Here is a 14,334-nt window from a genome sequence, read left to right as displayed (position 1 = left end):
AACACCTGGATGTTGACTCTTTTCATGACGTTTAGTTGAATAGTCCCCCTCAAGCTAAGTCTTTCCTGATAACCTTACCCAAAGCATTTCGTTTCCTTCATCATACGTCTTTCATAATAACGTACAGTTATTTTAATTCTTATTTATGTCTTATGTCTATTTCCCTCGCAAAGAGGCAGAGATGATATTTGCCTTGTTAATTCAAATAACATCCACATTTAGAAGAGTATTTGGTCTATAACGGGCACTCAGTGAATATTGGTTTAGTAAATAAATAAGTTGCAATAGTCATTAACTTTTGGGTTTGAGTTGGGCAGCTTGTTTGAAAACACTTGGTGTTCTTTTCAGAGATTTCTTCATTCAAGTGGCTGATTTTGTAAAAATCCCTTAGGTTGCTCTTGAAAATGCAGATTCTTAAGAATTTGAATATAATAGGCTTTAGGAGGGATCCTCGAGCCTGAGTTTTAACAAGCTCCTTGAGTAATTCTAATGCACAGCTAGTCTGGTGATAAACATATCTTACAACTGGGGTGGGGGGGGTGGAATTCAGGACTTTGGATACACTGCTACCTAATTGTGCCTACCAAATAATTTTTGCCCTGCATGTAGGAAGTGAAAGAAATTGCACTAAAGAACATGTTTCTATGTATCTACTTTGTCGATGATTACTCAAGTCTTTGCAAGTCCTCAGTAAAGCAAGAGGTGTTGGAATATTCATATTTTATCCCTTTCCATTTACAAACAGTCCTGGTGTTCAAGAGAGAAAAACCTTTTTTCCTGAATAGGAAATAACATTATATTAAGCATAAGTATAGTCTGGAGTACTGTGCCAGAGCTAAATTTTTATTATCCACACAATAAAAGGGAAGTTGTAATGTCCATTACCCCAAACCTGTTCATATGCATTCAAAATAATTTAGCAATTATTACATTTGCTTTCCTAAGGTAGTGTGCTTGGCTTGGGTTAATATGAAAAATGATTTGTATCTGAATACATAATAAATATACATTAGGTTTCTAATAGGCCATTCTGGGTACTCAGGGGAAGCTATTCTGGATTAAGAGTTAAATATTAGGTCTAGATGGACCCTAAGGACTAATTCTCGTCTCGTCTGATTCGTCCATTTTACAAAGAGGAAACTGAGGCCAAGAATCAGGGAAGGTCTTACAACCGGGGGCTCAGTCACATGCTTGAAGTGAAATGGAGAGGTTAATTTAATACCAGGTCTTGTGCAATCAGTCCATGTTGATGCTGACTCTTGTGGACAGCACATTTTCAATTTGTCTCGGTTTGCTCTGGGCTAGCAAGTTGGCATTTCCATTTAACCCATGCCCTTCTTGTTTCTCAGGTCTTACTCTTGCTTGAAATGTTTTTGAATACTGTGTGAATTGCTTTCTTTGGCTCTGCCTTAAATGCAGTCGTTGAAAGAAAACGTTCTCCGACGCCTTTAATCGGAGAGATCCACAACATGTCCCAGAAGAGATTGAATTCACCTTCGGTTAAAATCTCACTGAAAGCTGCTCGTCTTTTAAACACGTGAGCAGGGCGCCTGGGCTCATTCTCCTGGGTAAGCGTCCAACTCTTGACTTTGGCTCAGGTCATGATCTCACGGGTTGTGAGCTCGAGCCCGGCATTGGGTTCTGCGCTGACGCTGTGGGGCCTGCTTGGGAGTCTCTGCTCTTCCCCCGCTCACTCTGTCTCAAAAATAAACATTAAACATAAATAAAATAAAATAAAATAAAATAAAATAAAATAAAATAAAATCAACACATGAGCAATTTAGTCTCTCCAGAAAACAGAAACAGATCATTCCCTTCTTTCTTTCCTTCATCCCACTTCATTCCTCTTAGAATGAGTTTCCATATAACAGCCAAGGAAGATCCACATTTAAGGCGAAGCAACAACACTGTGTTCATAGTCACAATAATCCTGTTAATATCATGGCTATCGTCAGTGTGACTCAGTAAGTTACTGTGTGGCCGATGCCACGCTTGCGACGACATCACGCGCCCCAAATATGATCGACGGGCTGCTATGCGCTCATGAATGACAGTTTGAGTTACGAATTGCAGTTTCATTTTCCAGCCCGTGTTTGAGGATGTGAATGTATAATTCCGACACAAACATTCTCAGCTTGGGTAGCGGTTTATTTTCGGAAACAGCGGGGCAGGCCGCGATTCAAGGTTAATCGCGACAAACACGAAAGACGGCGCTTTCAGAAGGAGGATGCGTCCCAGGAGCGAGGGTGACCAGGTCTTCTGTGTCTCTGGGCTACATCTTAACGATCTAATTCTGTCTTTGTTCGTTAGTTATTTCTTTCGCAAGCTTTGAAGTCACACACCCATCCGAATTTGAGTCTCGGACTTCATCAATTCTTAATTTTGACCCTGAGCAAGTTATTTCTCTAAATCTCAGTTTCCTTATCTGTAAGATAATGTTAGGCATCTCATAAATTGCTGTTTGGATTAAGTGAAAGAAAACATACTAACTGCTTTGCACTGAGCCCGGCCAAACAATGAGCTGCAGTAAAGTTATAACATTGCAAAACTCCTTAAGGCACCAACTCATTTTGTTATAACAACAGCTAATGTCAAAGCGCAGGTGAGTTTGTAATTTCATCAGTTCTCCTCTTTGGTGAGCCAAAGGCCTAAGTCACCAAAGCATTTGTAGTTTCGAAAGGTGAAATCCGCCAGGAAATAGCTTGAAGAGATTATCAGCAAAGGTAGGAGTTTGTAAAACTTATAAGCAAAATTTTCCTGTGGTTTCCAAGAAGTTCCTTTATAATAGCTAACTTTTACCCTTTTACTGAAAACAGTCTTATTGGGCATGTTAGCATTGGAGGAGATTACATAGTTCTAAAATGATAGTTTCAAAATGGGCAAGTGTATTTTGGGATTTTGCTAGGTCATTAAGTGGTAGAAATTGTCCATAATTTTCTGAAGACAATAGTTTAAAATTGGCTCTCATTCGGTGCACTTCTCCAGACATCTTGGCATATCTGGAATTTCTCCAGGGATTTTGGTTGGAGGAAAATATAAAAATGGCATCATTTCAACTGTAAAGAATAATTGCTTTCTAGGGTTGTTGTTGTTGTTGATGTGTGTGTGTGTGTGTGTGTGTGTGTGTGTGTGTGTTTAGCATATCACAGTCAATATAACTATGGGAAATTTTATTAGGCAAACTTGGTGGTTAATTGCCAATGATATTCTCGAAGGACAGTTTTAAGCTTGAATTTTATTCTTTGCCAAAGTAGAGACGAAACACATTGAGGAAAGAATGTGAGAGATGTTTGGTCCAGAAAAGCATAACCTCAAACACATGAGGCATGTGGATGGAATGGACTAGGGTTGTTTGCAAACAAACCTGAAGGGGGTTCCAGGGTACATTTCCCAGCTCCATGTACCTGTCCAGTTCCTACTCAGTCTTCGTTGAGTTGAGGTGTTATCTCTCTGAAGCTTTTTCCAGAATAGTCACCTCGCTCCTTACAGAATTTAGTTGCTCACATAACTCATTGTTAACACCTTGTTATTGTAGCACTTAGTGACATTTGATTGTAGTATTGTGTTTATCAGTTCATCTCTGCCAAGGGGGGTGGTAAGGTCGCGAAGGGTAGGGACCAAGTACTTGACACATTCATGTTCAATAAAGGTGAAGACAGTGGAGCTGGGGGCCAGGATAGAAGCCAGGAAAGAAAGGAGGGAGAAGAATGTAAAAAGAGGACCTCAAGTCAGTGATGACTGGCTTCCAAGGCCAAGGCCCTTGGTTGCCATTATATAAGGTCTTCATGTGAACAAGACAAAGGACATGGAAATGGAAATAAATGTAACACTTTCAGAAACCTAACAATGTTGATGAGGGACTTATGGCCCATCAACAAGGTGAAAACAAGATCACCTGTCTGGAAGAATTTGGTTCTGGAAGAGAAACTTGATACGAGCAGAAGTTCCAAAATCAATCGATGTTGCAGATTTGTCATTAAAAGTAGCTAGGACCTGGGGCGCCTGGGTGGCTCAGTCGCTAAGGCGTCCGACTTGGGCTCAGGTCATGATCTTGCGGTTTGTGAGTTTGAGCCCCGCGTCGGGCTCTGTGCTGACAGCTCGGAGCCTGGAGCCTGCTTCGGATTCTGAGTCTCCCTCTCTCTCTGCCCCTCCCCCACTTGTGCTCTGTCTCTCTCTGTCTCTCAAAAATGAATAAATGTAAAAAAAAATTTTTTTTAAGTAGCTAGGACCTCCAAAGATAACTATAAAATTATCTTCTGAAGTCAGGACACTTTTCTAATTCAGCTACCATTATGTTAAAAATACAGCAACATTCTATCATGTACAGGACTTTGAAAATCTGCAGGTGGCATTTTAAAAATAAATAAGGGATGCCTGGGTGACTCAGTCGGCTGAGCGTTGGACTCTTGATTTCAGCTCAGGTCATGGTCTCACGCGTTCCTGAGATCAAGCCCCACCGCTCCCCCTCCCACCTCCGTCGGGTTCACTCTGACTTCACGGAACCTGCTTGGGTTTCTCTCTCTGCCCCTTCCCCACTCTCTCTCTCTTGTTCAAAATAAAACTTTAAAAATAAATACATAAATAATAAACAGCTTAAGTCACAAAAAATTTTAAAAAGTGTGGCCATTCCTAAATCTCTTATTCCTTTTTGAAAATCACATCTGTAAATAGGTATCTTTTTTACTTCATCCCCCCCCCCCCCGTCTACTTTTTTTTTAAGCTGCAACCTTTTAATGTGCTTAATCACATTAGCTTAATCTGACCATATTCACACTTTTTAAGTTTTTTTTTTTAAGTTTCCGTAGGTTTTTAAGTTTATTTATTGATTTATTTTGAGAGAGAGGGAGAGTGTGTGTGGGCAAGCGTGAGCAGGGGCGGAGAAGAGAGACAGGGAGACAACGAATCCCAAGCAGGTTCTGTGATGTCAGTGCGGAGCCCAACTCGGGGCTCGACCTCAGGGACCCCTGAAATTATGATCTGAGTGAGCTGAAATCGAAAGCCAGACGCGTAACCGAACGAGCCACCCGGACGCTCTGAAGGATTTCTTTTTTTAAATCGAGATGATTTTTTTTTTTCAAAGAGATCATGAATAATTTTACATTTTAAAACATCTTGCTTTATTTGTTCATTCCTAAAGCATACAGTTCTGTCTTGAGTTAATAAATCCCTTACTTCTCTCTGCTGTTCCCTTTAACGTCTCTTTCATACTTCATTTTTTATCTGCTCTGCTTTTTAAAGAGATTAAAATACTTGGGTATAAACACCCACTGGAGGTAAATATTCTGTGGCTCTTGTCCTTGACTCCAGGAATTCTGAAAGTCACTCGGAAATGGGGGATATGAAAGGTCATGTCGAAGGAGGTGAGTTACCAAGAAGGCCGTCTTTTCTCTGGCTGGAGCTGGAGGTCCAGTCACCAGAATAGGAGCCCCTGAAAGGGGCTGGGGGTGGCAGGGTGGCACTTTTAGAAAATTCGACAAGTGACATCACCTGGGACTACGAGGGTTCCCCTTTTTACTGTGATTGACAAACGCCAAATCACTCTGGCTCCCTTCCCCGTCATGGGTCTACTTTCTTTGATCTGGCCCCACCTGCCTCCCAGCCTTCCCGGTCTACTCCTCATTGTAGATCTCCAAGGACACCAGACCCCTTTCTGCATCGGCCCTTTTGGAAGTTGTCTCTCTGGACAGAATCTGCTTTTCTCCTTGGATTTCTGATGACCGCTGACATTCTGCTCTTCCCTCAAGATGCAGACAAATGCCCCCTGTCATGGAGTTTTCCCAACTCCCAAGGCTGGTCGCTGGCCTCACTTTCTGCCCAGAGATTGTTCTTCCCACCGGTGGGGGGATAGGCTCATCAGGCCAGGACTCTCATGCGGGAGAAGCAGACCTACCCCACAAGGGGCTTATCCAATCTCTGGACACGTTTGGATAGCTGGAAAAGTCCCACGGTTTATTTGGGTTTTCCCATCACCCCTATCCAGCTTAAATGAAAATAATCCAGGGGCGCCCGGTGGCTCCGTCGGTTGAGCGTCCGACTTCAGCTCAGGTCATGATCTCACGGTTTGTGGGTTCGAGCTCCGTGTCGGACTGTATGCTGACGGCTCAGAGCCTGGAGTCTGCTTAGGATTCTGTGTCTCCCTCTCTTTATGCCCCTCCCCGGCTAGCACTCTGTCTCTTGAAAAGAAATGTTAAAAAAAATTTTTTTTTAAATTAAATAATCCATTGTCTTGTGCTTCAAAAAAAAAATTGTTGTTTGTATCTTCCAGGGAAAATGCCTTCTCCGTTTCTTGATGTTCATTGTGAAATGCACTTGCCACAATAATATCACAGAACAGTTAGAAAATAAATGGATTTCTAAAGAATAGAAAAATCACCCGTAAGGCCATCATCAAAACACAGTTACTGCGGTATTTGCCCTTTCGGTCATTCTTAGAAATGTCTCTTTTATGTGCTTATAAACATAGCACACACACAATGCCGTGCCTTGCTTTTCTGTCTTAACACCACCCGGTTGTCATTTGTTCAAATAATGGGACGGAAACTTTAAAATAGGACTTCTTATATAATATCTTTATTTGTTCCTTAGGACTGAGTAGAAAATTATAAAAATAGGAAGTTTCTCCCATTGTGTCCTGAGCACGTCACGCGAGCGCAGAACCCTGTAGAAGCCCACGGAGGCTGGGCTGTCGGCTGGCCTGCTGACCGCCGGGGTCACCCTCCGTCCCTCTGACCCTCTGCCTCTCTCAGGGAATCTTCTCCATTCTCCAGTCCATTATCGTCGTGAGGCAAATCTTATTCGGATGACTTTTCTCCCTACATCTTTGAAACTTGCAAAACCAGAGAGCAAACACGAAAGATAATGCAGTGAGTGCCAGTATCTCCGACACCTCGATCCCCGCCCCCCTTAACATCTCACTGCACCTGCTTTCTCAGACCTCTTTCCACGGTGTTGAGGACTTTGACCTCTCTCCTGGAGGGGAATTTCCCTCTGGCCTCTGGCTCTGCGTCCTGCCTGGTTCCTCCCAGGACCCATCCCAGCAAGACTTGGGCCCCTTCAGGCTTGACCCACAGAACAGCATGGGACAGTAAAACACTTCTAGCCGCCCTTGATAGTGAAGTGAACTCTTCTGGAAAGTACGCACTGTTTTTAATGCCATCGACGCACTATATTAACTCCGCGGAGCATCATTTAAGTTTGGAGGAGGAATTTAGGTTAATAGTATTCTTAGAGCCCTCTTACACTCCGACTTTTTATATAGCTATCTATGTACATGGGGATTTTTCTTTGAAAGCCTTAAGCTTCAAGATAAAAACTTTTTCAACCCTTCAAGGCAGACACCTGCAGTTATGCTCATTTTCTCCCTTTGGCCGCCAGCAGAGGGCCTTGCATCGAGAAGGTGTTCCATAGATGTTTGTTTGGAAGGGTGGAGGCGAAAAGAAGAATGTGTTAATATGTCACTTTTGATAAATCAGCTGATCAACAAAGACAACAACTGCCAAGACGTTTAGGATACCTGAAGCGGGAGAAAGGGCCGTAGGACGCATAGTTAGCTAAATTATATTGGCCATGGTTTTGATTTCTTTTTAATTAAAAGCCCTGTTAACTGCTCAGGCTTGTTTATATCCATCACAAGGCTACATTGGGCACGGTAGCGACATGGTAAATAAGCGACATGGTAAATAAGACGACATGGTAAAAAAAGCACCACAAATGATATCATAAACATCACGATGACCCTTCATAAATAAAAAAAGTATAGGCAAACTCACCTGTAACAAACTCTCGACAAAACTCTGGAATAGCATAAAAATGCAGTTGCCCCTATGGAAACTTCGGGCAACTGACTCTGGGTAGTTAGACTATACCAAGGCTGTCTGGAGGAGTCCTGTCTGCTCTGTGTGGTCCCCTTCCTAGTGAGATGCTTCACCATGTTCCCCAGAGAAACAGTTCATTGTCCAGAAGACCTATCCAAAGTCGCTTCATGGCTACACCCCCACCAGCTTGGCTTTCTCGCCCTACACTTCACTCATCCTGTGGCATCGTCACGCCCGACGTCGTATTCCTCCACATTGCTTCACCTCGGTAATTTTACAACGCGATACACCAAGCACCTAATAGATTAGTCCATACTCTTCGAAGCCACTGGCTTTCTTTGTGCATAGGGGCAGATACTAGGCGAGGCAGATGCCAGGCTAGACTTTGGGGACACAGCAGCCGGGGCCCTGCCTTCACAGCACCTGCCAACCAGAAAGACGCTTCCCGGCCACACCGGGCTAATAGTGCCACCCGATGGCTGATTTTTTTGTGCCTTCTTATTACTGTTCATGCCTTCCCTTCCATCCTGGCCACTTTTTTTTTTTTTTTTTACCTGTTTTTCTTCTTTTTGTTTTTATTATTTCAATACATTCCAGCTGTGTGATTTCACTTCCTCTTCTATCCAACCTCTATTCCAAAAACCAGGTGTTTGCACTCTCAATGTCTTTACTCCCCTCTTTTCACTACGTCTTCCCTGAAATCTGCCCATCTTGGATCTATCCAACCATTGCCTCTCTCCACAGTTAACCTGTGAGCTCCTGAATGCCGCTGGAGGTGCGTTCACGATGTCAAGTGGGCTTTTGGCTGAGCTTGGCATTCCTTGCATGAGCTGGCCTAGGTTCCCATAAGTCATTCCCTTCAACCACCACGCCCTCTGCAATCCCCCTGCCTCACCCCTCTTATTTAGATGATGACCTTATACCCACCTTGCAGGTAAACTTGAAATCATCCGCCATGAACCTTCATCTCTCAACCTCTTATCCTCCGCAAGGATAAAACCAGTCGTATTTGCATGTGTTCTACTTCCTCTGATCCAGACGTGACCCTCCTACTGCTGGTAACTTTTGACCCACTGTCTTCCAGCACTTCTGGTTTTGTGCCTTTCCTTGATTTTTTTCCCACGTACCCTAGAACACCGTCAAGTTCTTTCCATCATAAAGAATTTTCCTGCCCTCGACCCAGACATCTCCCTTTGGCTACCCCTTTCTCTCTCACTTCTTACCTTCCTCTTAAAATTGAAGTTAATTTTTAATACTTTAAAAGTTTCTTAAAAATATTCGGTAGTTCCTGAAAGGTTTAAAGAGGAATGTAACAAACGGCCATATTCTCCTTTAGTCATAGGCTGAAGGAACAGAACACGGTGTGTCTGAAACCACGTGTGAGATACTCCCCTGCCACGCCTTCTCCTGTCTATTTGAGAGTCAACACCATTGTGACTGCTGTGCTTAAAGTTTCCCTTTAATAAAGAAATATTAGGTATATGGCTCAGGGCCAGACACCTCCTAATAGGCTCCTTTGGTTTGTACACCACACCCGGGACATTTCTCTGAACCATGCACTGAATTCTATGAAAGGCCGTCAGTTTTCCAGTGCAGGAAAGCTCTCTGTAACATGCCTAGTTTTCACTGCCAGATGTCCTGCTTCTTGGACCATGTGACATAGCAGACATCAGGTGTTAGAGGTATATGTGATAGAAAAAGATGCCTGTGGGGTTCACGGTGAGCCACAAAAGAAGAATTACAATGTTACTTCCTAGAGTTCTGGAGCAAGGCCATGCCATCTGCTTTGAAGAATGGAACAATTCTCAAAATGCAACTGTGGACACGCTCCCGGACCCTGGTAGCAATGGAGCTTTTCATCACCGGGTGTCAGATGACCATGCAACCAGAAATGTCCAAGAGTGGGGACCAGGAACCGCAGCTCACACCCACTACATCCTCTTCTCAGTCTCCCTCCAAAACCAGAGACACACCAAAGGGTCTAGAGAAATAGCTACTTCAAAAACTTTTACAAAATAACGAATCCAAAAGGCTCAAGTGGTAGACGCTGAGGTACACTATGGCACACGAAGTCTCCTGGCGGAGACAATAAACATAGGTTTATTTTATTAATAATATAATTACACACGGGGATGAATGGCATGAAAGAAAAGAATGCGGTATAATGAGAGGATCTTGCACAGGAATAACAAAAGGTGAGGCTAGTACACAGCCATTAGCCTGTGTTAGGATCCTGCCACTCAGATGAGAAGCAAACAGAAGCAAGTGAGAGGACGTGAGCAGAGGAGTGCCATGACCAGGTTCGGGTTTTGCAGTTCCGAAAGGAGAAAGAAATGAAGGGTGCATGTGGGGAGACTTAATGGAAGCAAGCATGATGTGCAACGGTATGGATGGAGCTGGAGGGAAAACACCATTGTCTGAGGGAAAAACCACTGTGGAGGACCACGATTTGGAGGAAATATCATTAAGTTCGGCTTGGCCTACGTCGGGTTGGAAATAGATGTCTCATTTGGTCATTAAACTATAGACAGAATCTAACTAAATAGTTTTTTTAAGTGCGGGTTTGACGAGCAACAGAAAGGTCTAAATTCGGGTATAAAGGTATAAGTCATGAGCCTGTCTATAGATGACTCTTGAAACCATGCATATGAATGTAATTGCCCAGATATGAAGCCTACAATGAGAAGAAAATGTAGATGAAGACCTAAATCAAGGAAATCCTAGTGGGTAGCGAATGAGCTAGCATCTTTCTCATTCTCACTGGTTTTCAAGCCTCTCTTGAAGTATAACCTTCTCCCTGAAAGCACCCCTCTCTAAAGTCATACCCCCCCTCCCAAATAGAGTCTTACCTTTGTGCGGCCATATTATCCTATTTGGATTCTAGACATTGAATCCCTTTGCATAGTTAATAGACTGAGAGCTCATTCATTCAATTATTTATGCATATATCAGTTTGTGTCAGTATTTACAAAATCTTTGTGTCAAACACTGTGCTACATGGTGGGAATACTGAAGCTAATGGAATACATATCTTGCCCTTGAATAGTTGTGGCAGAGACTCGTTCAGTGCTCACCAATTTCATTTCCTTTTCCTGACCACAAAGGCAGACCACCTTCCCCAGCTTTCCATGAAGACCTGTTAGAACCTATTTTGAGTTTTGGCCAATGAACTGTTGGACAGAAGGAGGTCAAAGGTGGGTCAAAATACCCCCCATGAGATCCTCACATCCTCTCTTCCCTCTCTGTGTAAACCATGGGGGTCATATGTCTAAGATGGCAACATCACAAAGTGGAAGGAAACTGAGTTTCTGAATCACCACCTGGACAGGGGCTGCCTTGGAGAAGTACAGACCTGCACTGCGTAAAGCCATTAAAATTTGGAATTTGTTTTTACCAGACCATAATTCAGTTACTTTGAATACTGCACTGCTCAGTCCAACAACAAGAATAACTCTGATGAAATGCTGGCAGAGGAGACCATGCGTGCAAAGTATCAAGTCCTCTCCTTACTACTCCCACCAACCTTGAGCAGCCTGGAAGGTTGGAGCTCAATGGCAAACGAGAATGGGTAGGAGATAAAAGAAGATGACGGGCAGATTGTGGAACCACCTATGCCTAAAACTTTGGCAAAAGCCAATGGGAAGATGTTCAAGAATTTGATGAGAAATACGACAATGTCTGAATTTTAGAAAAATCACTCCTCATCAAAGTAGGGATTAGACTGAATTATTTGGGGGCCAGGGAGACTAATGTAAAAAAATTTAATCACCCAACCAAGAGATGTTCAGAACTTGTGTGAAGCCAGTGGCAGTGGGGATGGGGAAGAAAGACTGGACTATATAACCTAAGGACTGGTTGGATTTGAAGGGTTTGGATGACTCTTGGACTCCGGGTTTGGGCAAGTGGGTTCATAGAGATGACATTCTGGAATGCATAATAAAAAAAAAAAATTCAAAATAGCAACACGGAATTAAAACATATTTAGGAATAAATATGCAGAACCCAAATGAAGAAAACAATTACAGAGGGACTTGAAAGAAGTCAAACAAATGGACAGGCCGATCACAATGCTGGGTGGAAAGAAGTGTCATCATAAAGATAGCATTCTTCCCCCCAATCAGTCTACACAGTTAATATAATTCTTGTAGAAATAAGAACGAACCAGAACTTAAAATCTGGTCCTAACATTCATTCGTCGGACACATTAAGAAAACATTTTTTTTTTAATTTTTTTTTCAATGTTTATTTATTTTTGACAGAGAGAGACAGAGCATGAACGGGGGAGGGGCAGAGAGAGAGGGAGACACAGAATCGGAAACAGGCTCCAGGCTCTGAGCCATCAGCCCAGAGCCTGACGCGGGGCTCGAACTCACGGACCGCAAGATCGTGACCTGGCTGAAGTCGGACGCTTAACCGACTGCGCCACCCAGGCGCCCCAGAAAACATTTTTAAAAAATAATAAAAATTGAATGAGGAGACTTACGCTGTTGTACATCAAAGCCATTGAAGGTTATTCTAATTGCAATGCTGCGGTACCGCTGAAATAGTCTGCAGCAAGATTAGTCCAACAGAATAAAATATACAGAAATAGACCTCAGTAAATAGAAGAATTGATTTTTATGACTAAGGTGATATTTCACATAAAAGAGTTCTTACAGGGCGCTTGGGTGGCTTGGTTGGCTAAGCGTCCTACTCTTGATTTCAGCTCAGGTCATGATCTCATGGTTCATGAGTTCGAGCTCTGCATGGGGCTCTGTGCTGACAGCTTGGAGCCTGGACCCTGCTTCAAATTCTGTGTCTCCCCGTCTCTCTTCCCCTCCCCTGCTCTTAATCTGTCTCTCTCTTTCTCTTTCTGTCTCTCTCAAAAATAAATAAATAAACATTAAAAAAAAAGAGTTCTTCAAACTGAGGGTTACTAGAGGGGTGTGGGAGGGGGGTAGGCTAAATGGGTAAGGGGCATTAAGGAATCTACTCCTGAAATCATTGTTTCACTGTGTGCTAAGTAATTTGGATGTAAATTTTAAAAAATAAACAAATAAACTTAAAAAAAAGAGTTCTTAACACAATTGACTATTTGAAAAGCCTGAATACATATATCATTAATGTAATATAAATTCCAAATAAATTAGAATCAAATGTTAAAATAACATAAATATAACCTTGAAGATATAGTTAAGGAAAGTTCTTCTTTTCTATAAAAATTATAATAGAAATATTATTTACTAGATTCCTTTAAAATAAGTTTTCTAAATTAAAATAAAAGCCCACTCAAATAAATGTAAAGAAAACACTAGGGGGAAATTTATAATATGCACAACACAAGATTTATAGCCTTCATGTGTGACAAAAACTCTTAACAATCAATAGGAAAAAATTAAAACTACTAATGAGAACAACAATGAAAAAAATGAGAGAAGAAATTCACAAAAGAAATTCAACAGCCTATAAATATGTGAAAAAGGGAATATCATTGACAGAAAAACACTGACTAATAAAAAGTTAAATGGTGTTAGACTCAGGAGAGACAGAGCATGTTGGGAAATAGTCACTTTCATATACTTTGGGTCGGACATAAGTCAGTATGAACTTTCTATGGGGCAATTTGGCCGTAAGTCTCAACAGCGTAAGGACCATTTATTCTACTCGATCCAATAATTTGGTTTCCATAATTTTATTCTCCACAGAAAGATCAGAGACATGCACACAAAATTATATCTACATTATTTTCATCAGTTATACTGTTAAAAAAATGTAAACCATAAAGTCCAATAATGTGAGATTTAAAATACAAGTCATGGTAGACACATATAATAATAATACATTGAAACTATCTATATGTATGTTTCAGAAATATATTCCATCACCTGAAATAGAAGAAAGCTGAGGAGAAACCTGGTCCCAAGGGGTATATACAACATGTTAGTAAATAACTACGTTTACACCAATTTACTGTGTCTATGCCAGGGATTGGCCAACTGCAACCCAAAGGCCAATTCCGGTCCATGCCTGTTTTTGTAAATAAAGTTTTATTGGCACACAGCCACACTCATTTGTTTATATATTGTGTATATTTGCTTTTGGACGACAATGTTAGAGGTGATTAGTTGCAACAAAAACCATCTGTGAGAAAAGCCTAAAATAGTTACTATCTGGCCCTTTAAAAGAAAAGCCTAGAATCCCTGGTCTATGCATACAAAAATGCAGGAAGCAAGTAAACTGTATCTAAAAAGTAATTATATTTCTAGTATGGGAAATTTAAAATCATTTTTTCTTTTCCTATTTTTGTATTTTTCATATTTTCCGAGAGAAAATTTTTAGGAGACATCATGTTGTAAAAATCTGGCAACACAAAAATATGTCAACATTAGCTATATACTGTATGTTTACAAAAAGAGTAGACGTATTTCAAAATATAAATAATCGTTTTCTGGATGGATATAAGTATGGGTGATTTGCCTGTCTTTTCTGACTCCTTTTTCTGTGTATTTAATTTATTACAGTGAACATATGTTGCACACAT

Source organism: Lynx rufus, unplaced genomic scaffold (genome assembly GCF_022079265.1).
Source record: "Lynx rufus isolate CCGP_SWC_20201006 ecotype Redwood Valley unplaced genomic scaffold, mLynRuf1.p SCAF_12, whole genome shotgun sequence".
NCBI lineage: Eukaryota > Metazoa > Chordata > Mammalia > Carnivora > Felidae > Lynx > Lynx rufus.
This window is presented reverse-complemented; position numbering follows the sequence as displayed.